This window comes from Rhynchophorus ferrugineus, unplaced genomic scaffold (assembly GCF_030347505.1).
Source record: "Rhynchophorus ferrugineus isolate W39M unplaced genomic scaffold, kcgeb_rfMv2 rfM5, whole genome shotgun sequence".
Taxonomy (NCBI): Eukaryota; Metazoa; Arthropoda; class Insecta; order Coleoptera; family Curculionidae; genus Rhynchophorus; species Rhynchophorus ferrugineus.
In genome coordinates this window covers 8,922,922-8,940,259 of record NW_027472584.1, presented here as the reverse complement: position 1 = coordinate 8,940,259, position 17,338 = coordinate 8,922,922, and the positions used below count along the sequence as shown (strand labels likewise).

The window sequence follows — 17,338 nt, the reverse complement described above, 5'->3', positions numbered from 1 at the left end:
TGTCCGTTTGCTCCTTACATTTTTTGGTTTTCGGTTGTTTTTTTCGTTTTGATCGGAATTGTTCAAATTTAATTTTCAGGTACAATGGTGCGAAAAACATATGGTGTAAGTAGTGTTAGAAATAATACTAGAGTAATAAAAAATCATTATTTGATTAAGAACTAATTTTATTTGCCCTGACATATGTTCTATGTTGTTTTTTATATTACAAAATAATCTAAACAAAACAAAATTTAAAAAAATTACTCTACTATATTTCTGGCTACCTCAATTGTATCAATAGTTAGGTGATCTTGAATGAGGATTAGTCCTTTTTCAGAAAATGTTATTATCTGGCGTCAAATCAATCGTCCAAGACAAGGCATGTCTTCTCAATTTTCCTGACAATGTTAAAACCTGCCTCTATTGTCAGTCACAGTATTTTTGATAAATGCATCTTTAATTTTACGTGATACTTTACTTCTTTCAACTTATATAAAAATATACTTTTATAAACCATTATATATGCCATCCTAATAAGATATATTCTTTAAAAAATAAATATATTACTAGAATGTCATCAAATTGATTATCACTATTGTTCTTGTTTTTTTTTTCTTTTTGTTAACCAGGGTTTATGTGGACTGGACCTACAGCCTAACATGAACCATGATCTTAAACGGATTTTACACTGTTAATTTTATACATAACATAGATAATATAAAGCACATCCATCTTTAGCAGGATTCGAGGATTCGAACATGCAGAGGAGGAGGACGTTAACCACCAGTGTTATTAACCTAACTGTTTCTTTATTATAGATCTAAAGCAATACATATCTTAATGACTTCAAATCCAAGATATTAACATATGCTGAATGTAATAAAACCATTTTTATCTTTAGAATTTCTGGCATTGTTATTTTATATATAGTTTAGTTTTTTAAAAGAATTTAGATATCAAACAAGATATATGTAAAGTCAATTTTTGTTTTTTTAACTAAATGGATTATTTGCAGAAAAGTTAAAATGTCTTTAATCTCAGTTTAACCTTGGCTCCCCTGTTTTATTCTGAGAATATATTTAGTTATCTTTACCAAGGTAAAGTTGTAAACAGTAAATTTTAGTATCTTGAAAAGGTAGATCTTATTTTATATTACCTTTGCGTCTTCTGAAGGTCTGGTAACTGATTTTCGAAAGATTAACCTTTATTTGACCAAAAACGGTAAACTTTCTGAATACATATGACAGGCTAAAGTAAAACAATTTCAACAGTTTTATTTTAGTTATCGAAAGTTTAGACTGTATTAATAGGTAAATGTTTTTATCTTTATGTCTGGAGCAGATTCATTTGCTTTATTATTTGTAATAATTTGTAGTTCGATATTATATTGTGATATAAACCTAATATTTCCAAGAACTGATAACATTGAGACTGATTATTTTTTATTTTATTCGAATACCCCCATTTATTTTATCTATCATTTATCCTTATTTAAATAACGTGTTCAGTGTGTTTGTTATATAAAGCTGGTAAAATATAGATCAGACAGTAACATTAAACAATGACGATAAATCATACAGAAAGGAGTAATACCAAAAAAAACAGCATGCCTTATAATTTTCCTATTGTTTTTAATAAATCAATTAGCAGGCATAACTATTTACCCGGAAACGTTGAATTCAAGAAGCGGCGAGCGCAATTTTCCGAAGCTTTCTGAGCTTTACTTAGAATCGTTGTAAAGTAATGTATCGTTAATAAGCAACTCACATGCGAGACTAATTTTTATTATGCCTTTTCGAATATTGTAACTGTAATCAAAGGAACAATCGACTTTACGATACACATAATAAGGAAGCAATATGTTAGTTCTGAATCAAAGGGAAGAAAGACAATAAATTTTTGCCCACATATCGTACAAAGGACAGGGATGCATTGTGAGCGATGCCATATACAATTTTTCTTTATTTAGCGATAGATTTAGTCGTCTAAGTTGGTATAATGATCGATCTGAATACGGGTATTTTATTTTAACTCACTATTATCTAGTTTATGAAATCTGTTTTGACCACATACTTGATCCTATTGTTAAAATTCGTGATTAATTATTATAATATAGTTTCATTATTAAAGTTCTTAAGTTCAATTTATTCAGCGTATCAACAAGTTTATACCATTTTAAACCAAGTTATCGATGGCCTATAATCTGCTAAAATGTGAATTAACTGGCTTGGTAAATCGGCTGCGGAGAAAATATCGGTATTTCGATACATCGACATGGTTTACTATCGACACAAAATATCGCTACTAAACCATGTAAAATTCACGAACTCTTTCCGCACCAGTGCTACTTTTCCTCGTAAAATTCACTTAAAGATCGGGGGGAATCCCAAAGGAAATAATATCATTATTTTATTTTGCAACTAAATGTTCAGTACTCCCACCTACAGATATCGATACTTTGAATTTTTCGGCACCTTTAATTCCTACTGATGTCGTGATTTTAATTTTTTAAATATCTCTAGGCAAGAGTGTAAAACCTGACAAGAAATAACTATCTCAGTCACGCCAGTAACTAAGCTGAGTAAGACCGGATGTCTTCTGAGGATGGTCTGTAAGTTGGTCACTCGCCAGTTGGTAGGCTTAATGGCAAAGACCGTGATTCGGATCCAACGTGAAGTTGTAGGTTCAATCCAGATAAACGTTCGTTTGTAAAAAGGAGACTAAAAAATAACACAAAATACTTTGAATGGATTGCTATAACCATTCTAATAATATATTTTGCATCACTATAATCTGTTGCTTTCTCATAGTAGTTGAATTATGCTAATGACATCAATTTTTCTGGTAACATACTTTATACTTTGCAGCATTGACGATGATATCAAGTATAATCAATTATTTAATCAGGGAAAAGCTAATTACGTTTTTGTTATCTTGTTATATTTATTATATTTTTACAAGGACAAAATGTTGATTAGTTGTTAATAACTACAGATGAAATCATTATTATTTATATTTTATGGTTTTGCTTTTGAAACAGAATATTGAAAAATAATTCAGAACAAAGAAGTTTTTTTGAGATTTCCATTTTTGTCAGGTTTCAAATTTGATTTCGAAGAAAACCGATAAGGCACTAAACTCAGTTTAAGGGCGGATGTTTTTACAGAGAATAGTGGTTACCTGCCTGCTGTTACCTTTGGGATATCCAATTGGGATAATAATCGCTGATATGTGTCACTTGAGTCACATGTTTCACTTGCCTTATACATTACTTTTTACCACTTTAGATATCATCATTTATTTTTATAATTAAACCGATTACATTCTTCGAATTTCGACTGTTTTCTGAATTGATTTATTTTCGTGCGTGTTTTAGTCTTTTTTAATTGGTCCTTCGTATTAATTTTAAATTATAGAATATATGGCATATTTATTTTTAATCCATAATTCTTTAGATTTTGCGCTGGCTATTAATTAAAGCTATTTTCTGTAAATATATTCTTGCTAAAAGCACTTTCACTTGGAATATTTTTAGGCATTATTGGAACATAATAGTCAGTGTTAAGACAATGTTTGAACTACACACAATGGTTGATTTCCATTAATTTATTATTAATTATTCTCTATGTGTGTTTATTCGTTATTATGCAATTATGCTGGTCAATACTAGTTTCATGAGGTGTTATCTGAGAAAATTATGAAAGAGATCTTCATATAATATATATATATATATATATATATAAAGGAAAAATTAATTTTTGTAAAAATAACCATAAAGCGTTGAAAAAATGTATTTAAAATTAAGGACTAAGCTGGATAAAATATATAAATTTCGAAGTGACAAAAATAAAACGTTATGTGGTAGAGCCTCAACCCACACTAGTGCACGTGCTGAACTTAATATGTAGGTACATTGAATGACCGAATTGAATACAAGAGAAAAAGGGTGGTGCCGGTGTAATTTTCACCCCCTCAACGTAGAAATAATCAATATGCAGTCTGGTTGTTCAAAGTGCAATACCCTACGATAGCGGTGTTCCCCCATCACAGTGTACGATATTCGAGCATAACCATATGTGAATTTCGTCGGCTGGAGGCTATATGTGAACTACTTGGCCCGCATTTATTATTGAGACTACTTCTATTAAGGCCATTTCAATATAATTTTATCAACACTGTCGCTATTATTTCATTTGCGATGCTACTGTTTACTCCTAGAATATCTAAATGTAGTAGGCGTATTCGCAATTTTTTAAATTAATAACAAATCATCTGGTCCCATTTCGCTATTTTGTTGGCGAATTTAATATAACGACTTTTGGGCTTGTATTTTGGGGGTCCCAAGAAATAATCATATGTTATATACTTTTTGCAAATTATATTTTTTTGCAACTGAATTTCGATGTAATTTTTTTATATATAAGTTTGGTTGTTTCTTTAGCCTATATGTATTGGATATATGAATTGAATATCTATATTTTTAATTATTTTAAATAATTTCAAGAAAGACCATTATAGGTTTATCAATTTGTTGTTTGAAATTAGTTGTTTAATATTTGTTTATATTTAGTATTTGTAGAAGTTTATATTCAAGTTTTTTCAAATCGTTTGGTAAGGTTTTCAAGTCTCAGCTCAGCAAACGTATTAAATGCATTAAGTCTTTAATTAAAAATATGCTTATATTACAATAATCTTATATCTTGCAATCACTTTATCATTTTAAAATAGATTATCGTTGTTACAGTGTCCGCTAATATTCTGCAATATTTTATTAAACATAATTCCAAACTTTCATTTTTGCGGTTTTACTGTTACGATAGTCGCGGGTTCAAATCTTACTGGGGGTATGCTCGTAGATTTATCTTTGTGATTGTCCTAGGTAAAAGTCGACAAGGAAAATAATCCCAGTCTCGCCAGTAACCAGGCTGGGTGAGACCGGATGTCTTCTGGGATGATTTCTAAGTTCGTCACCCGCCAGTAGGTAGGCATAATGCCGAGAACCGTGGTTCGAAGTCCACGTTAAACTGTAGGTCCAGTCTAGATAAACTGTCGTTGGTGAAAAGGAGATTTTAAGATGTAAAAAAACTTTAATTTATTATGGAGTCTAGAGGGGTTCTAAGTTTTTCATTTATTGCTATTATATGAAATAAGTAAGGGTTGATTGGTGATAATTTTGTCATTTGATATGTATTTCTTGTAGTTAGGACCTTACCATCCTGATGACATAATATGCTGCAGCATTTATTTGGCGTTTTCAGTGAAAAAGCCATAGTGAAAAAGCCATAGCTCTTGTAAGAGTAGTTATCATTTTTTCCCTAACTTTAACTAACATAGACCTTTCATCCCTGTTTTTATTATTTTTCAAATATTCGATCAATGAAGAGCTTATTTATTTTTATAATTTTCGGCGACCTTTAGGTTTTTTAACTTTCTATTCTATTTAATTTGTGAAACTGTTTTTAATTTTGTTAGGTCTTTAATAATTTTATGCTGAAAACCTTATTTCTTTGGGCAATAATAATAATACAGTATCAATTAACGAACATCAAACTCTTTTAAGAGAAATTGCTAAGAGAAATGCAAGCTTGTAATTTAATTCCGCAAATGTTGTTTTTTGTTACAAATAGTAACATTTATTTAGTAGTTGATACTACAACATAGTACTATACTTAAGTACTCAGTTTTTGTTAAAATTATATAAAACATTTACATTTAATTTAGAACATTATATTGATATATGTCTTTAATAGAAGTAATATGAAATTGAGTTCGTATAATACAAGGAAAATGTTTTAAACGTATTTTTAAGTATTCTACAAGGTTCTTAGGAGTGTCTTCTTCCTTATAACTTCGGATGGGGATATAGTACCCGCATCTATTTTATTAAGTATATCCCTATATTTAGTCAAGGTTATTATTTACTTTAGCGTTGTTTATTTAAATAAATTAAAACTAAATATGTCTAAATTGTTTTCAAGTATTTAAATGCTTTGTATTTAATATTACTTGTTTTTTTGAACCATCTTGCTTGTTTCTGAGGGTGGACGATTTTTCGACTTTTAAAGGTGCAAGGAATAATTCTTCTAAAAACTGTTTAGACTTTTGTCCTAAGTAAATACCAAAAAATATTTAAAATAAAGAAGGTTTATTGTTACAGGTGAATAGTAGTTCAGCCTTTTATGAATGTGAAACCTACCATGATGTTTTAAAAATTCAATGCAAATCTTCCATTTAATTTTTTTTTGTATTTGTATATTTCCATAAATATATTTTTTATGTTTATATTATAGTCTTCAAGGAAGTAGGTATAATTAAAATACCATGTTTTAATTGCTATTCTATGAAAAAGTAATAGTTTTATTATTTTTAGCAGAGTATCAACTAGTATTCTACAGTGTCTAGGTTGAAAATTATTCAGAACTTTTTGATATAATTCGGTACAGGGCATAAGATGTTCTACATTTAGTTTCTTTGGATCTTAAATGGATATAGATAAGGGTTAATCATGACATTACTATTTTAATTACGTATAACGTAAATAATAATAAAGTACTTGGACGTATCTACTAAAGTAAGACAGTAAATTCGTTAACATATGCAAATCCATACCATTACAAACATTTTGTATATTTATGTATTGCTTAAAAAAACGTTTTTATGTATAAATTATCATTTTCAAAAAAGTTAACGTTTTTTAAATAAATAACACCATTTATAATTAAAATTCTATGTTTTAATTGCGTTGTTCTATAATTGAAGAGCAATCTTTATTTATTATTTAAACGCAATATGCATAAAGTTATATTTCCTTTTTATCAATTGTTTGAAGACTATTCCTAAACCTGTGCCACCTTACCAAGCGGGATTCTTGATATTGTTTGCTATATTTTAGTCTCCTTTTTATCAATGATGATTTGTCTGGACTGTGAGCAACTTAGTGACCATTATAGAAGACATCCGGTGTTACCCACCCTGGTTACTGGCGGGACTGGGATGGTTATTCCTTATCGGATTTTCCACTGTTGCCTATAAAGAGTAAAGACATTTATAGTTAGAATCACAAACATAAAGTACATCCATGGCCCAGCAGGATTCTAGTATGAGGACCCTCCTATCGCCTTGACCACTGCGCTAACCAAGCCGGCAGCATTATTAATTAATTTGCTCTTAAATTACTAATAAATAAACTAATATCGTAAATAATCAATGGTTGCCAAATGAGAGTAAGAACATTGTAAACATTAGGTAATATTATGAGTTCTTGAGACATTTTTGAACAGTAAGTTGCTAAATTCTGAATTTTGTCGTTGACGTTAATGAACATAGCCCATATAAATAAATTGAGTGCCGTTAGCCATAATGAAGCCTGAAAGTATAATAATGCATGCGTCTTTGATGAAAATTCTGGTTTTATTAAGATTATTTCAATGTAGTTTCATAAACACCGTCTCCGTTGCTTTGTCATCATTTGCTTAAATCAGTCTGACCTAAATAAGCGAAGTTGTACGTCAATTATTTACATTATTTAATTAACATGTTATTTTGAAGGAATTTGGAATTTTAGTGGTGTTATATGCACATCATATTTACGATTTAAACAATTATTTATTTTATTTTTCTAATTTGGACAGTTTTTTAATGGACAGTCATTAATTTATTTTTCTTTCTACCATGTTCTTTCCATGATTTCGTAATATTTATTAAGATTAATGCGTCAACCATCAGTTTTCTTGATTATGATGTAATTTGCTTTCTCTTCATTATGTCCTAACATCATTTACTTGTTCAGAGATCAATTATTTTTTTTAGATCCTCTTTAACTTTTTTAGATTAGGTGAAGTTAACATTCTAAATTAGTGTTTTCCTCCCATATTTTTATAGCCTTCCTCAAGGCAATTTTGGATGAATTCGTGTTGTAAGGTTATAGTAGAATAGTGGTATGTGATTATTGTTAGAAAGTGACAGCGAATCTCCTTTAGTAACTGAAACCACATATTTGATTATATTTTCTTCTTTGAAATTAATTCGTTATGTCTTTCAAAATATTTAAACTTTGATTGGGCGTTGTACGATTTTAATTGAACTGTGCTGAATTAACGGTATATCTTGTTGGTTTTTTAATTAGTCGGTGTTATATAAATTATGTAAGCTCCGATAATATATCAAAGGACATCGAAGATGAAGAACTATTTTATGTGGCCAGTTATTTGTCGCCCACACCGTATGTTCGCTCATGTTTAATAAATATCGATTTGAAGCAGACTAGACCTTATAATATTTCATCAAGTTCAAAACTATTAATCAAAAGGTTTAAGCCTGATACCATTTATCTTGCTTGGTAAAATCATCATTAAATATAACTCGAAAATTGCATAACCTTTCTTTTCTTGTACTGTATGTGGTAATTGCAAGTTAAGTAAATTTAGAAATATTTTCTGCTATTACTTATTACTTTCTGCTAATACTTCTTTGTGTTCAATTGACTAGATAGATTAGCAAGCTTTAATATTAAATTATATGTAAATGACTTATTACCTATTACAAAAATACTTATGAAAGAATACATTTGATGAAATAAATTGAACTTGAGAATTAAAACAAAATTGCAAATTTATATAATAATTGCATTCAAATTTTGCTAAAAATACTATATAATTGAAAGAATATTTAGATATCTTTAAAATGATTTAATAATATCTTGATGAAGCTACTAAGATAAAATTTAACTAAATTAATATGTTATGAACTTTCTAATGTATATTCTACACCAATCGCAATGGAAAGAAGTGCGTCACTGACCTTACCCAACGTTTTATCTATAAACTAACTGAAACTAACAGAGTCTGCATAATAATCTATTTTAAGGAATTCCCTCCGTATAACAGTACATAGTTGATTTATGAAGCAGATATGATTAAAAATATTTAATATAATTAATATTGATAATATTTAACAAGGTCTAGTATTTTATTACTCCTGATATTAGTTCAGTTTTCGTTATAAAAATGACTTTTATATAACTACGTATTTTTATATAAAAATCATTTTGATAACGAAATCTGAACTAATATCAGGAGTAATAAAATATAATACTGACTGATTTCAATATGAACAGTGGTTTTATTTTAATACGTATCTTACCATCCGCATTCTTGGCGGACAACGCCTTTTACTGTTTTCCTTCGTGACAATGTAGATAATTAAAGCTAAATTAAAGCTAATATGGAAGGGGTTAATATCTCATTTCCTTTACGTAATTTTCAGCTCCACAATCAATAATTGTAAAAAACATACATAAAATTACATTGACTGTTATGTAGAAGAATGTTATTTTAATATTCCTCAGTCCTGCTTGAAATTCTTTTTTTTATTTCATAAACTTTCAGATAACATAATATTTATCAGTTTTGCCTAGGTTATCGTTTATCGGCATCAGTTGTGTGTAGAATAGTTAGTGTAAGGGAATTGAAAAATATCACATTTATATTTTGTTCATTTGCTTCAGATGTTTTCAGTTCAACTATTTTGTCTGGAGTATTCCAGTTGGATACATAGATTTTCCATTGGATGGAGAAGTGGTCCTTGGTTATCATCTCAACCAGGAATTTTTTCTTATTAAAAAATATTTTTAATTATTTTTTCTGTGTGTTTGTATTATTACCATATCGAAGTTTTAAATTACATTATCTCCACTCACTCACTTTATGAACAAGGAACCATAATTTTATCACCACCGCGTTGTTTTGGTATATTTGGATTTAACTTTAGTTACATGAAGGTCTTACACACTTTATCTCATTCAGTCAACAGTAGTCAAGAAAGGATTTTCATATTAAGTGCTAAATATCACCCGATTAGAGGATATCTGGACCTTGAAGCAACTCTTAAATAGATTGCATATTAATTTTATCTATAATTATTTATTTTATTTCATAGGACAAATTTACATTTCATTTATTAACTCTACTATTTATAACAACAATATTAGGTTTCTCCATTTATATTCCAATAAGGGTTCAATAAGCAAGTTCTCTGGGTTCTCTGACTTTTGTTTTTGGTTTTTAATATTGTGTAAATGTTCATTTTCTCCATATATGACCGGTATTGTATATATCAGAAATATAACTAAAAGAAAGCTGAATTTTATTCTAACTACATTATGTGTTGTATAGTAATTTATATGTAAATTTATACAATATATTAAAAGGTGCTTATTATATACCTATTAGGACTGTGAACTAACTTTAACGGCTTTACAATAGATGGCGCGGTCTACACTATATGGCATATTTTAAGCCTCTCTTGTGGAGCAAACTAAATAACAAGTCAATATGACATCATTTATGTGATATTTTTTAATTTTAGTTAGAAAAGTTTGCTGCAAAAAATTATTGGGCGCTTACGGCGCACATATAAAATAATAAAAAATATTTGGTTTCATTGTTTAATAAAAATTTGATACCTGTCGATACACAATCGAAAAATGTTGTTAAGTTAATGAAATTATACTAAGTGAACCCTTCAAAGAAGGTAATTATTGATTTTTTGGAGGTGATCATTGAAGGAGAAATAGTTATACATAGGAACGATATGGCATTAAATAATATTTACGATATAACTATGCCCGAGCATACATAAAGGACCTGTAGTAATATAAAATATAAATTGTAGAAACGTGTGGGTAGATTTAAAAAGTTATCCCTTAATATTAAATAGCATGTTTCAAACTTTTAACTATTTTGTCGTTAGAATATTAAAATAATGTGTTTACAATTGTCTGAAGCATGTCATCTCAAAGATAAGGCTAATAACATGTAATAAATAATACTAGTATGTTAAATTACTGTTAATTCACGTCGATAAAATCACAGAGAAGAGCAAGCACATTCTTAACACAGTAATCATATTTGGGGCACATGAAAAGCTTTCTTTGAAGGGTTTAACGCAAATTTGTCTTGGTAGATTGAATCATTTTCGTTGACAATAAAAGAAAATTATCCCGATTTAAAGTACTAAAATTAATGCAATCTATCTCTTATTACATGTTGCATGTTGAAAAGCACGAGCTACGGTGAAAGAAACGGAAAGCGTGGATATAAGGTTGAAGGGGTTTTAATATTTAGTTATGCACGTGTGTACGTTGCTCAGGGCAGGATGAAGACGGTTTCTTTTGACATCCTTCAGTTCACCCACCGAAATACACGTCCGTTATTCTTTGTCATCGAAATGTCCGAGCATTTAAGTCAATTTCTAGTTATTTTAATCGCCCCAGTGATTTGTAACCATGATTCCTGGCGATTACAAACTGATTTTTCTTACAAGGGTAGTTTAAAAGTTTTCGATATGAGTGACAATGAAATATAAAGAGTTATTAATGTTTCGGGAAAACTAATGAAAAATAAAATAGTATATGATCTAATTTTTAACAATGAAACTAAATTTAAACTTTTGTATAATAACAAGATAAGCGTCAACTAGTAACATATGTTATTTAACAACTGATAAGTCATATCCGTTCTTTATTCAAACATAACATTTCAAACGTAAATTTTATTAAATAACTTACAATATCCAATTTACTATTTAATATATTTATATAATATTAGCCGATTTATATTATATAACTATAATATGTATTAGTGTAAATTCTTATCGTAAATATTAATTACTGTTAAAAATGACCCTTTCTTATATTTTGTTGACATTTGAACTTCACCCTTAAAAAATTTAGTGCTTCCCAATAGTCAGTTTTCTAGGAACAAGGACGAACCATAAATGATAAGAGAGATGAATGATTATAATAGATAGGGTAGTACCTATTATTTAAACGATCTCCGTGTGTCACCATGTCAAACGTGTCAAATGTATCAACCTCAACCAACAGTGATGATTCTTCCACGGGAGATTAAAGTGATTGTTTTTCCCAGTCATTGGTTATTTGGACAGAACCTGGCATTTACCTTTACTAAAAAAGTGTGTACTTTGAGATGGTACTAAATCTAAAGCTTGTTTATGTTATTACTTTATGTTACAGACGCAATATCGAATTTTAAATTTATTGTTATGTGTTTGTATGTACTTTAATCAGTATTATCAATTGGTGAATAATCGAAGTATCGATATAATCAACTGCTCAACAACCTAATTGTAGTTTTGACATAAAACAGCAGTTTTTCGTTTAGTATTATTTTTTACACGGGCTAAGTATGGAACACTAAAAATTGCATTTTTAAAATTCCCGTTTGTTTTTTGATTTGAAACCCATCGAACACTTTTAAAAACTTGTGGTGATGCTACATCGTCATATCCCAATTGTCAGTTTTAGTTTCAATGATTTAAAAGCAGTTATTTAGATGTCATTGAGAAATATCTACCTGGAGGACTAAACAATTTCGGAAATAAAGTATTGAACTCTTATTGGATGAAAACCTAGCTCAGACTCTCAAAGAACATTGAGACAGATTAGCGGCATATGTTCGCCGATTTCTCTGTCAATTATGGACCGATTTGCAATTTTTTTTTATTCGAAGGAGTACACTTCCGAGGTGATCTTATTGGAATCAAGTTAGGATCTGATGGGGAAAGGGGGGAGAACCTCAAATTTCAGGCACGTACAATTCACATATTTTTTATCTAATATAATCAGATATTGGTGTATAATGTTATTGCTGAACTGATGTGACGAAAAATCGAAAGTACTTCAGTGTAAAATTCAGTTAGTTTGCTTTTTAAGCACTAACCACAGCATATGATGAGACGTCGTAGAAATATTGTAGGGAACTGTTTCTATGGTGTAATGGTTAAAACGTTGAGTTCACATGCGGAGGTCCTGGATTCGATTCCCAACAGGGCAGCAACTTTTTTTTATTCTAGTTTGATTGGAACATTTGTCAAATCCCCTAGACTAGGCAAAGGAACCTAGGGCTTGAAACATTCCTTATTTTCAACCATTGTTTCTTTATTCCTATTTTGCCTCATACGGGCTATACATTTACTTGGGCTATCCATTGTAATACTTACTAAAATAACTGCGTAATTAATTAAATAAATATCTAACACTAAAAAGTAAAAAATAATCAAGCTTAGACTTTTAACACAAAAAAGAAACGTTTTAAAGTGATATATAATAATATATAATATTATATATATAATATTATATATATATATATATATATATATATATATATAATATATAATATAATATATAATATATATATAATATATAATATATATATATAATATATAATATATATATATAATATATAATATATATATATAATATATAATATATATATATAATATATAATATAATACAAATGTTCCAATCAAACTAGAATAAAAAAAAACTTGCTGCCCTGTTGGGAATCGAATCCAGGACCTCCGCATGTGAACTCAACGTTTTAACTATTACACCATAGAAACAGTTGCCTACGATATTTCTACTACGTCTCATCATATACTGTGGTTAGTGCTTAAAAAGCAAACTAACTGAATTTTACAATGAAGTACTTTCGATTTTTCGTCACATCAGTTCAGCAATAACATTATACACCAATATCTGATTATATTAGATAAAAAATATGTGAATTGTACGTGCCTTTGAAATTTGAGGTTTTCTCTCGATTTCCCCCCTTCCCCCATCAGATCCTAACTTGATTCCAATGGGATCACCTCGGAAGTGTACTCCTTAGAATAAAAAAAAAATTGCAAATCGGTCCATAATTGACAGAGAAATCGGCGAACATACATTAAAAAATATATATACAGCCGAACGTAGAACCTCCTCCTCTTTCGAAGCCGGTTAAAAAGGAATTTTTACTCAATTTGTATGGTAGTAGTAACAATTTTCTCTCCTATTGTGTATTTCCCATCGCATCTAAACGTCTGAAGCTGCTAATCTGTCTCAATGTAAAAAGTAAAAAATAATCAAGCTTAGACTTTTAACACAAAAAAGAAACGTTTTAAAGTGATATATAATAATATATAATATATAATAATATATATATACATATACATAATACTAATATTATAATTATTTGCTTGCCTGGCAGCAAAGAAGAGTTTTCAAAGATAGCAGAGAAGAGAAAGAGAGATAATTGGATGATCATGTTGCAAGATAGATGGGAATAAGTTGTTGGAAATTATGGAAAATATTTTAATTAATATGTATTGTGTCATTTTTCCCAATAAAGGTCTTTTTAAGATAAAAAATGATCACTGTTCATGCAAGAGCCTAATAAATTATAATAACGATTGTGGTAATTGTGAAGTGTTTACACAATGAAATATCCTCTATACCCAGTAGTAGCAGCTGTGTTTGATTTTTGATTACTACTATTATTATTTAATAGTAAATTTTACATCATCGAAATACTTACCCATTGACAGTTCAAAATGAAAATGATTTAGTTAATTATCATATATAATGAATATGTATGAATACTAACAATACAGGTGAAAATAAAGATCATTTTTAAGACAAATAATACCCTTAAGAGTTTACTACATTTAATATATTTTTTTTTATTATTACTCTTCGTGAGTCCACAATCTGCCCTATTGGCAATAAGTATTTCTTCTGTTTATATTATATATACATGGCATGTAGAAAATCACTTTATTAAGCAATCTTCTGTATAAAATATTATCTTAATTAATTAGTCTTATTCTAATGCTTATTCTAAACTCTACATATGTCCAGTAATCAGATCAGGTGGTGTTAAACGTTTTAGTCTACGCACTTCACTATCACGTCGCATATTTAGCTGATTAGCGAGTACATTGGGATGCACTGACACTCTTTCGAAGTACTTCACACAAGCACGTTGGATTACACTCGTTATAGGTTCTAGAGGAATATCGCGTTGTATCACTTTATTTGAAATATAGTACGGAGCATCAACAATGGCACGCAACACCTTATTTTGGAACCGTTGAATGATGGATATATTAGATTTGCAAATTTAATATATAAACATGAATATGTCCTTCAGGTCGCTGGAAATACTAATCTAATCAAAGATTCATGGAAGTCTATTAGCAATACTACCAATGATGCCAGTATATCGCTCCAAGCGTTACTCCCTTACATTCTCTAATATAATTCCTTCGCTTATCGTTGCTTCAAAACCTTTTTCCTGGGCGATTTTTTATTGATTTGTTTATTTTCCGGCAATGGATAAACATTTATGATTGAATACCTTGAAAATCGCTAGGGGCTTCTGATTCGTGGTATATTGGGCTATAGTGGAAGGCCAAACATGGAGGCCAAACAAATTAAGAGTTGTACATATAAATACTGGCATTTATACAGCAGGAATTAAAGGCATACGAAATCAACAATCTTTATAAATTAATAAAAAAATATGCATTTAGTATAAAGGAATCTAAGCATCAGTGATCTGAAAACCTGAAGTATATCTATTTTTTAATTGTATTTACATTAGATGTGCTTATTATAATCTTTAAAAATAATTACTATTGTTGTGTTGTACTTGCATCAATACACAAGCAAGACGAGTGCGGGATAAAATTAAATTAGACTTCTTAAACTAAAGTTAAATACTTTATACTTTATACTTATATACTTATATAGACTTTTCAAGTCCGTGTGGTTTGGTTTGATCAACTGATAAAACTGGTCAATTTTCTGATTTCCTGTGCGTTGTCCAGTAACCGTTTTGCTTCCATGTTGCTGTGATTTGGTAGACTTATTTCATGGCTGAACTTTTGAATAAATTCATAGATTAATTTTGATTTTGAGGTAATAGTGCAGTTCTTCATTGATTACATAGCGTTAAGCACTGGTAATTAATCAATGATCTATATTTTGGCAGCGTTTGATGGTTTTATACAACTCCATATTTCATCCCATAAGTTCAAATAGGCTTTAAAATTGACTGATAAAACAATCTCTTTGATCTAAGACAAGGTTGGGATTATCTCCCGGTTAACCAGTAGAGTTCTTTGATTTTGAGTGTGATCTACTTTCCTTTTTCGTGATGTTTCTGAAATAAATGAATGATAAGAATGAGAATGATGATATAGATTATATATAAAAGCTATCGGGATTATAGTAATAATAATATATGTTGATAAATGATCTACACTAGAAGATAATTTAGGTATGATTGTTCAGTGAAATTCGTGTGATAGGAAACCTTTCCCACTGAATTAGTTGAAGTTAAAATATAACACAACTTTTGTGTATTTGTTCATTGTATCATTACACACTTGTATTGTAATTTTTCTATGTCATAGTGTAGGCCGATTTTATGGTCATTAAGACCGTCTAGGAAGTGGCTTTGTTGTCGAAGCTCTGTGCAACACTTTAAATGGCCTGAAAGTCATTTAACGAACACGTTTCGGGGGCTGCATCAGCAATTCCTTACAATCAAACGAAACGTTCCTTCGTCCGATAAGCATGTTTTTCTTATGGAAAATAGTATATTTGGCGTCTAATTTTGTTTTGTCAGCCAATGCCGTTGTGGGGTCAGTTCCTTATCGGAATTCTGGGCGATATTTCACACATTTTTTTCTTCTTTATCCATTCATAAGTTAAGAGTGGCAATAAAACCCACTGCTGTTACGTTATTTACCGACAGGAAGTGGTCACTGTTTAGATATGGGAGAAAAATTATCTATAGTTGAATGTTCAATGTTCAAATAGAAATACCGACAATTTATTTGTGAAAACAAGTGTTACTTTACTATTATCATCAAAATAATCTCATAAGGTATAATTGTAATATCTTTATTTGTATTGTATTCATAATTAAATGGTAAAACAATAGATCACTACATAGTATAAAACAAAGTCGCCTTTTCTGTCCCTATATCCCTATGTGCGCTTAAATCTTTAAAACTACGCAACGGATTTTGATGCGGTTTTTTTCAATAGATAGAGTGATTCAAGAGGAAGGTTTATATGTATAACACATGCATAATATACTAAGGCAACATTGCTAATTTTAGAGGTTTCTAACGTGATGTCGTAAATTAACCTATTTTTTTAGGCTTATTTAGCAATTAGCAAAAACGCTGCCTAACCCTACGAGTTAGATCAAATTAATGTACTACAGTATTGTACACCATAAAAAGGTCTACAAAAAAGTCCGCGATGGTATATGTTTATCTTTTAGGGATAACCCACATTAACCATTTTTATTGTTTACTTTTTACGTGAGAAAATGGCTTATTTACGAAGCTATTTTAAGCAATACGGCATTAATCCTTATCGAATTAAGTACCTTAAATACAGTGTGCAATTAATATAGATCAATATGGTTCCTTACAGCATGTAAATTAAACAAATATTGTCGGAGATATTACAAATTTAAAATTTGCGTTTAAAAAT

At 29.5% G+C, this 17,338-nt stretch overlaps 1 long non-coding RNA gene across 1 annotated transcript in view; it reads left to right on the top strand.

Annotated features, from left to right (window-relative positions):
- Positions 1-17,338, top strand: part of LOC143197662 (uncharacterized) — a 157,975-nt gene that overhangs the window by 37,129 nt on the left and 103,508 nt on the right. The window lies entirely within an intron of this gene.